Source organism: Triturus cristatus, chromosome 5_1, assembly GCF_964204655.1.
Source record: "Triturus cristatus chromosome 5_1, aTriCri1.1, whole genome shotgun sequence".
Lineage (NCBI taxonomy): Eukaryota > Metazoa > Chordata > Amphibia > Caudata > Salamandridae > Triturus > Triturus cristatus.
Window position 1 is genome coordinate 422,511,711 of NC_140587.1, and position 18,201 is coordinate 422,529,911.

Consider the following 18,201-nt stretch of genomic DNA (forward strand, 5'->3'; position numbering starts at 1 on the left):
GTCCTCCCCAAGTGCTCAAACAAATGTGAGATTAGGCGGCCACCCTGTGCCGTATAGAGCATTGTCTGGAGCACTTTTGTAACTGGTGGTTCCTCTGGAAATGACGCCCATACCTCACTAGTTACATGTGATATCTTCCTATATTGTAGAAATTGCCCACGTCCTAGCTCATTTGCCTCCTCCGCCTCCTCGCCGGAGATGAATTGTTTATTTAAAAAAAGGTCTACCATTGTGAGGCAACCCCCTTCTTTCCATTTATGGATGGACATATTATCTGCTATTTTTGTATAGGGTGTATCACCCACAGTAAATGTAGTGCATTTATATAGCGCTCCGCACACCCCCGAAAGGGTCTCTCAGGCGCTGTGCACATACCGCTGTGGAACCCTTCCTGGCCTTTCCCTGTGAAGTGCCCACTCCTGGGCACCCCCAAGGTGAAGCCAGGCATCCTAGCGCTTTTGGGGCCGTTGTGTAGATTAAGCAAGCTATTGCCACGAGTTGCAGAGTGGGACCCATGATTAGAATAGGCACCGAGGCGAGAATTATCGGGTCCGGGAAAATTGAGCCCAAGAACCGCCGAGGCGGGAATTGAACCCTGGTCCGGGCCAGACCTCTGCATCAGGGTCTGCCGCTCTAAGCATTGAGCCACACTTCTCCACAGTGGCATATCTGGCGCATAAGGGGCATGGCCTACCACTTTCTCGACTACCCGGTCTCATACTCGTGCCACGTGTTGGATTATGTATGGGCAGGCGCGCGGTACCCCTGTCTATGTTCCAGCTAGCAGTGTCTTTTCCCAATTACCCTTATCATCTAGCCAGTGAATTGCACATCGAACCTGTGCGGCCATGTAATATAGTTCAATATTAGGAACTTCTAGTCCCCCATCTTGCCCTGTTCTTCGCAGTGTCTTTAAGCTCACTCTCTTGCGTTTTGATCCCCACGACAGCTCTATCAATATTTTATCTAATGTTTTAAAGTAATGCACGGGGATCTCATAGAATGAATGTTGGATCACATATAGACATCTCAGCAGGACGATCATTTTTATAATTGCCATTTTTCCCCAAGAGCCCTTGCCAAAAGCGCACAGAACCCTTCACTCTGTCTAACATTCTCCCTAGGTTTAATTCCAAGTGTCTCTCTGGTGTATTTGCCAGCCTAATCCCCAGATATTTGGGATCAGTTTCGGCCCATGGTAATCCCACCCCTGGCAATGATTCCCCTGGCTTTCCGGTCAGCCGTCCCACCGGTAATACTATTGATTTGTTAGAGTTTGTTTTTAATCCAGAAAGTTTTACAAACTTATTCAGTATTTCCAACAGTTTGGGAAGCACTTGAGTGGGCTATCGAAGGAATAATAAAGTATCATCCTCGTACATGGAGACCATGTGATTCGTGTCGCCTAATTTTATTCCCCTGTTATCCAGTTTTTTCTGCAGAGATTCTGCCAGCAGTTCCATGGCTGCAGCAAATAGTAGTGGCGACAGGGGGCATCCCTGTCAGGAGCCCTCCCATGCGTATAAAAGCCTGGGGTTATCGTAAAGCAATCGCAGCCACTTAATATATCCCTATCCCAATCCCATTACTCTCAGTGTTGCCCATAGGAATGGCCAGTCCAGGGAATCGAAAGCCTGTTCTATATCTAACAGCGCCAGGGCGCAATCCTCCGTTTCTATAAGTGTAGAATGCCACATACGTGCAAGCCGTCGTAGGTTGTGGGTGGTGCTACGATGCGGAATCAAACCAGATTGGTCCCACCACATCTAATGATGGAGTAATGAAGTGATCAATTCAGCTGCATCTGTACACTATATCAGGCAAGTCTAGGCAATCTACTGGATAATTACTAGCAGCAGCAAGAGCAGTGTGGCACACTGTTTATGTAAGTGAGTTAGTGGATGTTCTGCAGAATAGACAACCTATGGAACAAAACTTTCAATTTCAGCTCTTCAGTCCAACGTGTGATGTCTTTCTTCGACCGCTGGTTTGTGGCCCATTACACTGCTTGGTGGACAATGATGGTCTCTTCCTTTGGGGCCTCCCCAGCACAATAGATAGAGGGTTCTGATTGAGGCACTGACAAATGAGTTGTTCAAGTCTGTGGTTAGGGAAGCAAATATTGAATAGTTCTCATTTAATGTGGGGTCAGATGCCAAACAGAATACTCTTTAGAAAGTTTTCAAAGCTTATATCTATGAAGTATGTATTACTAAACACCAGTGTACTAATCTCTACATAGTTCTAATAAGAAATCTTGGTTTCCAGATTATCGGTCCGGAGGACACAACATGCTCTCAATCTTGAGAATGCTGCTCTGGCAGAACATAAAACAACACATTTGTCCTTTCATGCCATGACTAATGGTGAAATGAAATCATCCTCTGGCCAGACCACTCGGCAGGAGATGGAGCAAGATATTTGCCTGGGTGCATAAAGCACCCAGTCACTAGAAAAAGTCATGGAAGTAGTGAATGAGACAGGATCCCTTCAGTGAGACATGGAGGGAGTTCTTCACTCAATCTTTGAATTCTACGAGGAGAGCTAGCATCTGCAAAGCAAATGCCACAAACGCATATATTAGAAGATATCTGGGTGTGAAAGGATAAGGATCACTGGCTGTGCTAGAATGTTTCTGCAAACACTTTGAATACATGGACTAATAGGAATGCTTTCAGTATATTTAATAGGATTCATTGGGGAGATCTGGGACAGTCTTGGAACCACCCCACTGAAATATGATCCAAGCTTCTACTTGTTAGGGGAGCTAGAAGGAACTAGAAATGGTTGCCCAAGGCAGAGGTCTGCATCTAAGCACTGTTAGGTATTTGATAACAGCAACTAAAACAGCAAGTAATGCTTCACTCACAGCGACTGTTTCATTCTGACAAGTTTTTCCCCCGGAGTTTTTATATACCGCAAACTTGACCCGAGGGTATCAGAGCGCTTTACTTGAGCACCAGTTGCATTACACAAGAACACATGCATTTCTGTTAGGAACAGGGAGATTAAGTGATTTTCCCAGAAGCACAGGATGTTGAGCTTCACTGCTGAGACTCGAACCTGGCTCCCCAGATTTGAGATCGACCTCTAGCCATTAGGCTACATCCTACGTATACCAAGGTATAGGCAGCAATTGCTAGGCTTGAACTGTCAAATCAACACTATGCATACTGTGAGTACATGGACTGCTTTTCACTATATTTACCTGAAAACATTGGGGAGGACTGGGACAAGAAATCCCACACCTCTGAGATCTCCGGATCATATCACCTAGTGAGGACTGATGGTGCTTTTAGTGAATCTTAGCAGCTACTAACTATTGCAGAGGTAAAGTCTGCCATCAAGGTAATGACAGGAGGAAAGCCTCCCGAATGAGAAAGGCTAACAGATATTTTAGCTCCACTTTGCTCTCCCCGTTTGATAAAGCTGTGCTTGATGACATTCTGCTGCAAGCATTTGAGTAGCAATAATAGTCACTCTTTTGAAACTCACCAAGAATTAAACATCTTATGGCCAACTTCTTTGCACATCTCTACTCCGCCACTCCAATAGCTGAACCCGCAGATTACAGGAATTTCTAGATAACATCCAGTTAGTCTGGCTATCAGATGCCCATCGGGAATTCTTAAATTCCCCCATCACAGTAGAATAAATACATCAGACAATTGCTAGTCATCCTACAGAGAGGGCCCCTGGCCTGGATGGACTGACTGCTGCGTTTCATAAGGAATACTCCCAAATTTTAGATCCCAAACTCCTGGACGTCTATCAGGATGCCTTGGAGGCAGACTCACTTCCCCCATCTATGCCGGAGGCAGTAATATTCACACTTCAAGCCCGACAGGCTGGCTAATCAATGCAATTCATATCGCCCTTTGTCCCTCATCAACACTAACAATAAAATATTTGCAAAAGTACTAGCAAACAGGCTTGAACTACTACTTCCAGAGATGATTAGATGCGACCAATCTGGCTTTATCCCGGGCCGGTCCACTGCACACAACCTTAGAACTCTATTCACAGTTATGCACCATCTACATCCACAAACACCAGCAGTGGACGCTTTGCTAGACGCCACAAAGGCCTTCGACCCGCTGCAGTGGGAGTACCTCTTCCCGTTGCAGTGTCGACTGGGCCTTGGTTCCAGTTTTATCACGCAGGTCCGACTTCTCTATACTTTGCTCACCGCCCGAGTGCGCCTCAATGGACAAATATCAGCTCATTTTCCAGTCGCTAGAGGCACGTGACAGGGATGCCAGCTCTCTCCCATCCGCTTTGCCATTGCTTTGGAGCCCCTAGCGATGCGTATCCGCTAACACCACGCTAATAGAGTGATAGGTTTCACAACCAGTGGCCTTGTCATATCTTTGTATGCCGACGACATTACTCTTTATGCTACAGACCCCGAGGCAAACCTTGGCCCACTGATACGCTAATTCACAAGATTTGGTGGTCATTCCAGCATACAGGTAAATTGGACAAAGTATACACTCTTTCCTTTAACAGAGGCAACCATCCCTGCTCCAATGGAATACCTGCTCCAATGGGCCAGCGGCCCAGTTAAATATTTAGACATCCTGGTCAGCAGGAATGTCTTCAACAAAGCCATCAATTGGTTGGAAGACCGGGTTCCGCTGTGGTCTAAACTCCCCTTGTTTATGGCGGGACACATAGCTATTGCAACAAGCATTGGCATAGCCAATAGGTCTCGCCTATGGGACCTTATAAGTGTTTAGCCATGCAACAGTTGTTGTTGCACCAAGGATATTGTGCTGCATAACTAAATACTTATAAGGTCCCAAATGTGAGACCTATTGGCTATGCCAATGCTTGTTTTGTTAGGCACCGGGAGATTAAGTGATTTGCCCAGAATCACAGGATGTTCAGCGTCGTTGCCATGACTCGAACCCAGTTCCTCAGATTCAAGGTCGACCGCCTTAGCAGTTAGGCCAACTCTTCTCCTTAACTTTACAGATGGTGGGAAAGGAGCAGAAGAAATAATAGCTAGATCCCTGTGTGTTGATCTGATTTCTCAGATTAGGGGCAAGCAAACTAGACATTTTACATGGTCAGGCAGGGACTGCTTTGGCGCTGTGCCTGGTGAGACTATCTTTGTTGCCTCCCCCGTATCTCCTACCCCATAGATTCCATAACTACTACCCTCAAACAGAGCCCTTTCATATCCCCTCTCACATGTATTCCATTTATTTTATAGCACTACAAGGGCAGGGTGTCCAAAAACTTGTCACACATATAACAAAGACGATCTTAAGTGTGTAAAACTGTGTATAGGAAATATTACATAACAATGAACACTACAAGGTGTAGGAGTCACGTCAGCCATACTGGTAGGCAGGATACTTCAAAACTGCTTGGTCTGGAGAAGAACACACACACCGGATTTAAAATGTAATACAAGGAATGGCCTTAAGAATGTATTTCTACCCAAACTAACTCCAACAACATTAGGATACTGAAAGACTTACAAAAAATATACATCACACCGACAAGCACAATTCTAGGTACGAATAACCTAAAATAGACATGAAAGCAATGCCACACATTCATCCAAACACTACCCCGTGGCGTACAGTGCGGTCTTCGGCTGATGCTCCTCGACACCTCAAGAGGTTTTAGCCGCTATACAAATGCAATTACAACAGGGACAGTCAGCTTAAGGGGGGGGAGGCGGGGGCGGGGGGGGGTCTGAAGGCACCAGGAGAAACATCAATCAAGATAATTAATAGACTAACGTCCACTTGTTGCACATTGGCAACATGCATACAACCTGCTGCCTGGAGAAGACAAAATGCCGTATTTAAGCCATTAAGCCCCACCTTCTGTGATGTGCCCGCCTATTGTTGACATGGTGCCCGTTTAGAGTAGCTTAGTCGTACCAGGCTCCAGACAGCACCACAGAAAACTAGTCAACGAACTTTAGACTCTGGTAGTCCAACTCCCTTCAAGCATCATTAGGCGGGAAATAGCAGCGTCCTTGCTCCAACAGGAGATGGAACTACTATGTTTAACCCTTGCAAATGCGACAGAATAGACAGTATGAGGAGGCAGGGATACAGGAGTCAGAGTTGTGCAATAGTGTTGAGTCACAAGCAAAGCAGAAACGTCGATGTTGAGATTAATGTGTGTGTGTAGGAGGGGGGGATGAAGCCCAAAAGCCAATTAGTGAACCTTTGGAGCCCAATCACTGATAACTTGTCGATTTAACGCAGCAGTTTGTCGCATACAAGCCTTCCAGACAGCAGAAGTTACTGCGACGTAATGACATCAGAAGGAGGACAGGCAGAGTTGGCCTTACCTAAATTCGAAGGTGTAACTGCAGATCACACGTAAATCAGGAGTTTACTCAATCACCCACTTTATTAAAACAAGCACGCGCAAAAAGCATTGGCTGCGCGGCCGCCGAAAGTTAAAGTGATCGCGATGCACTTAATTACCCGTGACGGAGAAAAGACAGATGGCATCTTCGCGCGTTCACACGCACATGCACGCAAGCTTGAGGCAGGCAAAAGTCTCTGGTAGCACTTTGAAAACCCCCTTACTAAAAGTCAAGCAAGCAGCGCATGCGCTGCTCTAGGCTCGACCTAAAAATGGTAGAGTTGCCTAAATTTCAAGTACTTATTTGTGAATATCCCTATCCCAATCACCAAAGTTGTTTTTTGTTTTTTAAACGCCTCTGCTCCCATCCCATCAAGCTGTTCTGGGCTGGCCAACAACCCCAAGTGAAATACGAGTTGCTAACATTGCTGTAATCACAGGGAGGGATGGGTGCGCCGGACCTGCAGCTCTACGCACTGTGTGCCCAGGCACATTTTCTGCACTACTGGACTTACCCCACACCCTTTCAGCCACACATTGCAGTCGAGATAGACAGAACCTCCCCATGGCCATTATCCTCAGCATTTGCCTTCCATGCGAACCGCCTGCTTCCGAAATCGACACAACGCAATGCATGCGCTGGGCATGGGCCTGGCTGGCGAGACGAACAGGCACCACACTACTTTATGCTCCATCTATTTCGGTAGCAAAACACTCCCTATTACCACCCTTGCAAGACAAAGGTGCAATTATCTGCGCCAGTAAAATGAATATTCACGCCTTCGTAGATCTCTATCTGGAGGACCGTTTCCTAGCCCCCCCCCCCCGTTGACCACCACTACTACCTGTGCACCTCTCAATGCCTTCCTTTACTACCAACTAAGAGCAACATACCACGCAAGTCACGATACCTTACCAGCCCCACCGCGGACGCTCACAACATTAGAGCAATTGTACACGACACCATCACACCGCAAGATGATAACATCACCATAAAATCACATGCAACACACCGTGCCAACAACTATGTCGCCAGCTCGAGAGGCCTGGAACGCAGACTTAGCTTTCACCCTAACCAATACGCAGTGGGCTTCCCAAATTACAGATTGCGCCTTATACATTTCATATTTTTGCAACGCTTGCATCGAAGACCCATACCGATATTCCGGATGGGGCTGTACCCTGATTCTCACTGCCCACGCTGCCACTCACCCCAGGCGGACTTTCTACATCCTGCTTGGCACTGCCCTGCAATTGCTGCCTACTGGGGAGAAGTCTTCTGCATGACAGAGAGAATCCTGAACGTGCCAGTTTCCTCATCTCCACTACTAGGTCTATTGGGCTACGTTAGTGATATGTCATACGGCTCCCGTAATCTTATCACTTTGATGCTCCTCCTTGCGAAATGCAGAGTTGCAATGCATTGGGGACGACCACTGGCCCCAAAAACCCAAGATTGGATTACAGAAATCACAAATACTGCAATGAGCAACTTTCCAACTACTGGGACTCGATGCCTCTGGGACCTCACCCCTGTGACATCTGGGAACCCTTTACCGCTTATCTTTGCCAGAGGGATAGTCTTACTCCCGACCTGGGTAATAACAACCCAGCTCTTGTGCATCCAGGCCTTCCACATGGCACTAGGCCGAACAGAACGCACGGGGCACGAAAGTCATCCACCAAGTTCCCCAAAATCAATACCTTTGTACTGTAATACGGCACGAGGGAGGGGGTGCGGTGTCCCTAGATTTTTGGTTGCGGTAAAGAACGTGATTTATGCATAAGTAGCGTTCCAGATGTGATGTGCATGTAATGCCTTTAATTCTTAATTATCAAGATGAGTGTTTGTAAAATGCCAACGGTTCATAAATAAAATAAGAACATTTAAAAAAAAAGAAGAATGAGACTTCTCGTGCACTATCATTAAAAAAAATACAGGCAATAAAAATCCTTGCACAGATTGCTTAGAATAGATTGCTCTCCCTCATGCCAGGTCTGGCCATTCTAGATCCGATGGGATTCATGCTGGGTAGGTTGATATAACTTGGCAAATATTGTATCTTGACAACCATCACCTGAATCTGGAGCACCCAGACCTCAACTCTTTGGAATGGGATTCTAGGATTGAACTACTGTGTCATATGTGTACGTTGGTCCATGCAGCATATCATAGCATTGTAAGACAAAACCCAGCTTTCCCCCAGGCAAGACATTCTCAATTTCATGCAATAATGTCAAATTGTGTTTCCTTGATGACTACACCAATATCTGGCTCTTTGTGGTGGTGGAAAATTCCGAGTGAAGTTGGACTAATTCTAAGTGCCCCAACTCTTTCCTTACACTTTGTTCATTTGGTAATGTTTTAAATTTGTTGTCTTTATTCCGATAGACAATGACTGCATCAGCCATGGCTCTGATGTAACTTGGGTTAAGTGAAAGGACAAATCACAAAATCAACTGTCAGAAATTGCTAGCAAAGTGTTTCCATTTCAATCACTATTGAACTGTTCCTGCACAACTCCAATTCTGTACTTTCAACTACTTTGTGTCTAGTACCAGCTGCCCAGGCAATCAGAAAACAGTATATATGTACTAAGTTACATCATTCCATTTTGCTTTTTACAACTGAAAAGTGTTTTAGGGAGAACAAACTATTTAGAAAATATCAACACATGACATATCACTGTAGTCTGTAAAAGTATTGCCAATCCACAGGCAGGGAGCCTTCACATTTCATTTTGTCGATCGAAGTACTCAGTATTGTAACGGTTTCAATTAAATATCTGGACTCTTGGGTTATAGTTTGTCTTTATAAGTAAGGCATGCACATTTAACAATCTTCTTTCAAGATCAGTGTCATGTGAACAGTAGGCAAAAGAAAAGTAGAGTGCATTTTTGAAGGCAATATTTCTCTATTTTTTCAATGGAATGTTAAAGTAATGGTGCTGTACAGAAGAAAGCAGGAAAATGAAAAACATGGCATTAAATTGCAGGAGAGATGCAGTAATAGGAGTGTAAGTAACTCATGTGAGAGAGAGAGAGCGTAAGCAAGAGAGGGACGGCCATGGGGCTCAATACAGCTGGATGTAGAGATGGGAAGTATTGAATTGTCCATTCACCATGATCAGGTGGCAGTTGAAGGTCAGAGAGAAGAAAATAAATCATATGCTCATGTCTTAGAGCATGCATGAAGTTTAAATTATAAAACATATCTGGATAAGAAACACAATGAGGGTGACATACCCTGTAGGCTCTTGGCATAGCTGATTCTATCCAAGAAAAAAGGAAGTCCCCGTTATCATTATTCATAACAGCAAGAGAGTGGAAGTCCACACGCCATGAGATCACTTGTGATTTTTATGACTACTATGCTACACAATACAGAAAGGACACCAATGTTACTTAGGCTGATATATAGGGTTTCTTGGATGGGGTGGGGATAGTTCACCTGACAAGTTGGTCTTCTGTAATAACCTGACAGCACAGGAAATCAAGAGGGCGATCCGCAAGCTGGCCAGAGGAAAGGGGCCTATTGCAGATAGATTATCTGTAGTGTTATGACACATTTGTGAACATACTTGCACCAGAAATAATGGAGATGTATTTTGCAGAACAGGGTAGCAGCCTGCTACTACATCCTACTAAAGAAGTGCTGATAGTTTTGCTTCCAAAATTTGATTGGGATACCAAGAAAAAAAAGTAATATAGACCACTTTCCATGCTCAACATGGATTATAAAAAAGTCAGCAAGCCGTGTCCAATCATTTGCTCCCTCTCTTACCTACTGTAGTACACGTGGGTCAGACTAGGTTCTCACTTGGTCGAAATAAGGCTTCCAACATCAAAAGGCTTTTTTATGTGATGGAGCACACCCCTTCCACTGTGACATGGTCAACTGTACAGTCGACTGACTTAAAGAAGGCTTTTGACATGGTCAATTGGCTGTATGTGAATGTAATGTTGAATGAAGAGTTGAAACACAACGTACTGGGAACAGTACTGTCAAATGGCGAACTCTTTTACAGGTTGAAAGAATAGCCAGGGTCCATACCAGTTAATTTCTGATAACAACCGTAAGGAGAAAGGGATGTGCCGTGAATGCCTCATACCCCCTTTAATTTTTGCACTAATGAGGGAAAGCTTTGCAAATCTGAGGTGTAGGATGGATGGATAGGTACTTCGGTGTCACCATATCAGACATACCGCACTGAATATTGTTGTACATTGATTGGGATCTGCTTTCTACACAAGATGTAGAGGGAGAGCTTACAAGTCCTGAGAGACAGCATATAGCTATCTGGTGATAAATCAAGCCTCTGGATTAATTGTGGCAAGTCTTGTGTGTACCCCATTTGGTAGGCTCGGGCTGCTTGTGTATGCTTCAGAGTGTGTGATCAGCTCCACTGAGAACAGCATACGTGCCAGTATTTAAGGAAGCAAATATGTGACAGAGTGAAACACTGGTAGGGTCCTGATCAAACTGAAGGTGATAATTGCTGAGGGGGGGGAGGGGAGGGGACACTCCCATTGTCTGTAATATAGAGGATTGCTTAAATTAAAATGGTAATACCACCTTCATTCCGTTATATTAATTCCAATGACATTACCAGGTAAATCATAGGTACCCACAAACATTTTCTCCGGGGCCAAAAAGTACAGTGTAGGGTGTATTGGAGTGCCGCAACTCCAGAGAGAAGTTAGAATATGAAACTATGGGGACATAAAAGAAACACACACTTTTTCAAAACATTATGAGAAAATGCTTTGTTTCAAATCTTTTTGCACAATTTTCGGCAGCCTATCTCAAACTATGTGTATCCTATACGTTTTTCACATTTTGTAGCCTATGTTATCCTGTATGTAAAAAAAAAAAAAAAAAAAAAAAACACGGATTTCATATTCATAGCACTTACAGAATCAAGATGAGATCCAATACCATTATAAATGTACATCACTTTCCCCAGTGCACCAACCAGGATTTAAGTCAGTAACCTTCCAGTTACACACAGATATCTGAAGTGTGTAGTGATAAACGGAGCTTTCCCACTGAAACTATGCATTTCCTCATATTAAAGGGTTGCCACGTTTAAGCCTACTTATGTGTAACATTGCCATGTTTGCATGGGGCCTACTTGTGACATTTTCATATTGTAAGTGTGACACTTCATCATAAAATGTATTGACCTAAAGCAGAGAAACCGCCATAACTGCAAAACGTAGTACATTCAATTACATTCAAGCATTATAATTGCTCCATGCAGTACTAGCAACATACCCAGCAGTAAAATGATGCCAGAGAGGTTGACATAAAGCTTAACTGATTGCTCAAATGTTCTCAAGTTTACCATTTCCATGTGTGAGTATTTCACCCATGGCAAGACATTTCTTTGCACTCGCTTGCTTGTACTCTTGAATTTATAATGAAATAAAAATTATTGCAGGTGCCAAAATGCAAACTCACTCACTAACCCAACCCTGTTCTAGCTCGGTTCACTGTCCCATACTGTTTTCAATGCCTAACCACAATCCACTCAACACACCTTTCACTTTTGAGCAAGCTTTCCTTGTGGACAGTGCAAGCTTAAGTGGCTGTAGAAACAAAGACCACAACCAGAAGAGTATAACAAATGTACGCTTGCACCATTGTTTTCGTTCTTTTCTGATTCTGGGCTGTGTTTCCATAGTCACGTCAGCTTGTTCTACGAGCAGGAGCACCCTGCATAAAATTACCAAACGATGCAGCTTGGTAACAGGGGAGGAAAAAAAAGAGTTTGAGAAGCTTTATTTCTATGCTGCGGTTTACAGATTCCCGGGGACAGTCAGTGGACCACAATAAAAGGTCTTGTCAGGCCGCCGGTGACCTGCGGGCCGTAAGTTGGATACGACTGAGGTAAGTGGTTCAGACAGAGACTTAGTATGCTTGTGTCATTGAAATGGGGTACAAGCAACTTATGGCGCTTGGTAAAATCTACCTCGCCTTGAATCATGTTGAGCTGTTGTGCCCGACATAGAGCATTATTATTACTTAGCAGCATAGCTGCAGTGGATTGCTAAATGATTAATGGACCCCACAATTTGGAAGCAACTTATGCACTGGTTAAAGCAGGTGAAAGAAAACTGATCAACTTACCTCTGGGCTGCAAGAGCCATAATAAAAACATTAATCAACTGGTGGCAGCTGAACTATATTGCTTAAAGAGTTGTTAAGGACAATGACTGAAACAATTTCATGCATCTAACCTCCTGCTAAGAATACTCCTGGGTAACTGTAATGGAAAGCCAAAACCTACATACATGGGAACAGGTAGGACTGCATACATCGGGTGACCTGTATACCCATAGGACGCTAGTTCCATTCTAGCACTTTACAACCTCCTAAAATATTTCAAATGGGCATTTCTTGACACACAGGAAATTATTGAAACTGGTATAATTATGCCCACCATATTGCTAATGGGTGATGGACGGATGGCTGTTATTATACAAACAAATGCAGGAGGAAACCAAAGGTGACCTGGAGGGTCTCATAGGGATCTGGTCCAGGGACGTGGTGAGAGACTTGGATAACAAGAGTGGAACATAATATTGAATTGTGCTCCCAAAATGTCCTGAAATGCAAGATTTACATTTTCCACAGAACGTACCTTACCCCATGAAGATTGGGACGATTAATCCGCAGAGCAGCCAATGGTTGCCGTCCGTATGGGATGGGGAGGGAGTAGGTTTATCTCATGTTGTGAGACTGTCCCCACACCTACTGAATTATTGGAAGGACATTACGAGGTTGACTGAAAATGTTAAGGGGAGGTCAAACATGCCTACTTTAGAACAGTGCATGTTGGACATCACCACTACACTGAAAAGGAAGGTTTGTTTAAAATGTATAAGCTTGGCATTAATAGGAGCAAAGGACATAATGCAACGCATTGAAAGGCCACGAGTTTCCTTCAAGTGGATACATGGAGGGGAGAAGTGGTGCACTGGGCTAAAATCCAAATGATGGTGTTGAATGGAGAGCATAAGTAAGTAACTGAAGTATGAAACCAGTTCAGGGCTGGAAAACATAACTCATTTAATGGTGGACAATGATAACAGCCTCACTTCTCCTTTGGAATCCTGTGTACCTTAACGGCAGGGTCGGATTGGCAGGGCAGGCAAACGGATGGAAATAACAAAGGGAAGGGAGAGTAACAAAATGGATAGAGAAAGGGACGTAATGAGGAGAAACACAAAAGGAGAAGTGATACAGGAGGGTGAAGAGTGACAAAAGGGAGTGACAAGAAGGGAAATAGGCAATAAAGAGAGATAAAAAATAAAAGGTAGAGGGAGCAGGGAAAGAATGCTAAAGGTGCAGAGAGATGGAGGCGTGCAAGGGAAGAAATTAGGGAGAAGTGATGAATGAGAGGACAAGACGGGTGGACACTGGGAAAAGCTAGCAAAAGTGATAACTGGAACGAAAAAGTGAAGAGGACGGAGATAGGAAAGTGAATGACGAAGTAAGTATGAGAGGAGAAGAAGGCTGGAGACAGTGTCAAAGGTTTCATGGTCTGCGAGAACAAAGGAAGGATGGATAGAACCTCTAACGAGCTAGGAATATGCATGTGAGGTACTATCCATCCTTACCTAGTTTAGAGCTTATTGGCTAAAGGAAATTCCACCAGAGGATATTCCTTTGGGTTTAGTGTGGACTTTCAGTTACTGACTGCAGATAGGCAATAAATGGGACACAAAAAATATAGCATTATGTGTAGTACAAGCCACCAAGGAGTGCAAGGATGAAAGAGAAGCGAGCGAGTCGGACAGAAGAAAGGACGACTGGAGAAAAAAGGAAGGTTTGCTAGCTAAAAATAAAACACCAAGTAGATATACAAAATGAGAGGAGGAATTAAATATATGAGAGATAGAAAAAGAACTGAAGAAAGAGACCGCATGAGGTCTCGGGGGAGAATTGTAAACTGACGGGGAAAGATAGAAGAAGAGGGGGGAATGAGAAAGGGGTGAAAGAATTAGGTTGAATGACAAACACCAAGTAGAGGAAAAGATAGAGCAATAGAGAATGAGAGATAGAAAGAAGAAGACCTAGAAAGAGGGGCACAAATGTGATAGGTAGATTGAGAGATATACACAGTAATTATGAAAGGGATATTGGGTCAACAATAAAGAAAGACAGAGGGGGAGATAGAAAATACAGAAGGCTAGGAAAAATCAGGCAGACCATTGCACTTAGTAATAGTGGAGGTAAAATGAGAGAACAGGAAAAGGGGTGAGATAAGTGATGTACATATGTTTCTGTGAGAGAGGGCAATGGCATAAATGATATCCAGGAGATTAATTAAAAGGCTGCATTTGGTGTTAAAAATTGCAGCTTTTCCAAATTCAAATCATGTCTCTGCCCACAATACAAAAGACATCAAGTTCCAAGCTGTAAACAATTCCCAAAGACATCACTTTCAACGAAGCTCCTGAGTGACAACCAAGAGAGCAAGCCTTGTACAAATCTCCGGTTACTGAGTGAGCTGTAGCTTCTGGGTAAGAGTGAACAAGACCTACAGGGTCTAGGATTGAACAGGGAAATTAGGTGAACTGAACTCCATAGGCATCTGAAACTCAGCAGAAGCCTTTTGGGACCTCAGTGTAAGTATGAGCATTAGGGGACTGTGAATAGAAATGAGCTTAAGGGTCCTGTTGGTGTGTGTGGAGCTTCAACACTAGTGATGAGCAAGACCCCTTGTTCATTGAGGAGGTGCATGGTCCTCTGACTTATGGTCTGATGGCAGACATGGAATACAGGGATCTAAGGAGGAGCACATACCAAAGGACCGAAGGGTGACTAACAAATTCAGTAACCAAGGTGAAGAAATGTATATGCCTGAAGATAAGGTGAGGGAGACCTGTGGATGCGATGCAGTGGAATAATTGTGTTTCTGGTTTAGGCCAATGCTACTGGCTTTGCAGGCTTGAAAAGCTCAATTTATCACCAATTTCATCCAAAATGACTCCCCTGATACTAACTAAGCAAAGTTTCATTACCATTCGTTATCTATAAACGTGGCCACTTTTTCTTTGGGTGCTTGGGCCTAATATTGGTCCCAATCCGACCCTGCTAATTGGTATGTACAACATAGGTGCAAACATGCATGAAACATGATTGCAATTCCCCGAGAATGATTTCAGTGGTAGTGATTTCCCAATGAGAATAGTTGAAAGGAACCTACTGTGATGTGATGTCATGACACCATTCCATGTCAACCATGCAAATTTAGGCAACAAACGTGTTTACCTTGGATTACACAGTTTAGATTATCTGTGACAGATTAACAATAATGAATCCTTGGTGCGCATCTTAATAAAAGTGATACACTTGAGATAGTTAATAAAACAGATTGTCAAAAACTGCGTGGCCCCAAGACTTCCAAAGTTTATTTCACTAATGTTTAGAATACTTACAGTGCTTGGTCTTTTGGGTGAATATTATTCCTTTTGTTACACATTTTAAAGATCTCCGGTTAGGTAAAAAGTAACAAAATTGCGTTCCACGTTAGAGACAGAGAACAATAGGAGAGTGGGCAATAAGGAAGACGGTAGTGGCAGTATGACAGAAAAGAAGGAGACATGACAGGCGCAGTAGGAGGGGGCAAGAGCGATAATCATTACAGAGGACTGGGGAAATTAGGCAGAAGGGCAGTACCAGAAAGACTAGAATTGCCGCGACCAGAAAAGACCATGACAGAGTGGCAGTAACAGGACGTGGCAGTCTTAATAGGACTCGGGGAGTGACAGAGCGAATGGGAATTCGACTTATGAAGATAATACTGGGCAATATGTGGGAGACACAAAGGGCAACCGAATATACCAGAAAGAGTACGAAACAGACGAAAAGTAGTCATAAGATTTAGGAGAGAAAGACGAAAAGTAGTCATAAGATTTAGGAGAGAAAGAAACGATCAAAGAGAAGAAGTGATTAACTAGAGACCGCGTAACATAATGAAAAGTACATATAACTGAAGAGGTCAGGAAAATGTAAGTACAGATACAGGATAAATGAAAGTATGGGGCGAAAGAGGACGGTAAAGGGTTCATGTAAGGGCGGCCAGAATTATTTAGTAAAGTAACATGATCAAGATGTATGAGGGAGACACGGATTACGCGAAAACAATGTATGAGAACATCACAGAATCGATAAAATACAGTATGGTGTGTGGAGGCTACAAAAAATGAACATGTGAGATAAAGTCACAGATCATAGTTGTGTTCTGTGTCCCCAGTGTATCACCACATGGTGTGCATGATAGAACCCGAATTATGATCATCGACTACAGTTAAATACCACCACGTATTTGGCGGCAGATTCCACACACTAAGCTTACCTCCCGTCTCTCGACGAGGGTCCTAAATTTCCGACTGCATTTGCTTCTGTCTTGCTTTCGACTCCAAAGTGCTGCAAAACTGAAGTCACCGACAGCCAATCGAAAAGCTACTCTCTCATGACTGACTGGTGATGGGGGCGTTGCGAGAAAAGGTTGGGCATGTGTACGGCATAATAAGGCCTGCAATTGGCCTGTAAAGATAAAACCCGCCCCGAAAAAGATGACTTTTCCACCAGGAAATGACAGCCCCATTCGCCCCGGAAGAGAAATCACAATTTCCGCGGAAAAGACAGCCCCGGCTACATTAGGGCCGCTTTCCCATGAGTATTGAACGTGTTAGTCCAGGCTGTGTTCGTAGGGCAGCGCCTACGTCCCATTAGGGGGTGGAGCCCATTTGGCGTCCCTAGCAACGAGCCACGTCAGTCCTTTCCCTGAAGTCTTATCCCTGAACGGGTTCTCTCTTCGTCTCTCAGCTTTGTACCTGGCGCTCGTTCCCAGTTCGGTGTTTTGTTGCAGCTTCCCCGTCATTCAGTCCCGTATCCAGTCTCAATCTCCTATGGCTTGTACTACGGAAGCAGTCAGGCTGTTACCAAGTGACCTGACTTGCCTCTTTCACTGTGTAGTCTCCACGTGTTCGTGACTGCCTGCAGGGACATTTTAGGATTTTGGGGGCCTTGGGCAAAACGTATATTGGGGGACCCTGTCTGGATCAGCTTTGAACTGATGATCCAATTTCAACTCTCGTGATGTAGGAAGCTAGCTCTGTATATATATATGAAGTGTGATGCCCTGAAACAGGTCTTAGAATGCTTGTTTCTTTTGCATATGTCGCCCTTAGTGGGAAGGGTATGCCCAGACGTGGGTCCCCTGCTCACTACACCACTGGACTCAAGCTAACCTGGCTGATGAAGGGTGATGCCCTGAACCTGGTCCTAGGATGCTTGTTTCCGGTCTAGGGAGGACCTGGCTTGGCAGTTCGGGCTGGACTGTTCCCATAAGGCACAGGGTCAACACTGATTTGCATATGTCTGGGTCCAAACTGGGGTGGTGTGGTGAGCAAAAGAATTATGGATTTAACCCAGATCCTTGTGACTGGGGGTGAATGTTTGCATTGTCCAGCATTCCTACCATCAGTTTCTTTTGCATCTGTATATACTATACCAAAGTAAGGTATAGTGAGCACAGAGTCCAGTGGATCCTCAAAGGTAGGCAGAGTCTAAAGTAGTTAATACCTTACTATCTATTAGTGATAGTGTGGGCGAGCAGTAAGGCTTTATCAGAGGGTAGTGGTAAACATTTATTGTACACACTCAGGCGAGAAATGATGCCACATGCTCAAAGACTGAACTCAGACCAATATTATTTTGTTGCATTTTATTTCTAGAACCAAGCCAGGCCTGGTGCAGGTCAGTGAAATAATACTTTTTAAAACAATACAGTTGAATGCAGTTGTATGTACTTATGTTGTATACAGGTAGGTCAATTATTTATA

General features: G+C 44.0%; 1 protein-coding gene across 1 annotated transcript in view; it reads right to left on the reverse strand.

The window, feature by feature from the left end:
• Nucleotides 1–16,814, reverse strand: part of VPS13B (vacuolar protein sorting 13 homolog B) — a 2,934,705-nt gene extending 2,917,891 nt beyond the window's left edge. Inside the window, exon 1 of the mRNA XM_085605186.1 lies at nt 16,710–16,814. The gene's annotated coding sequence lies outside the window, so the exon portion shown is untranslated. The remainder of the gene's footprint in view (nt 1–16,709) is intronic.
• Between the last annotated feature and the right edge of the window lie 1,387 nt (nt 16,815–18,201).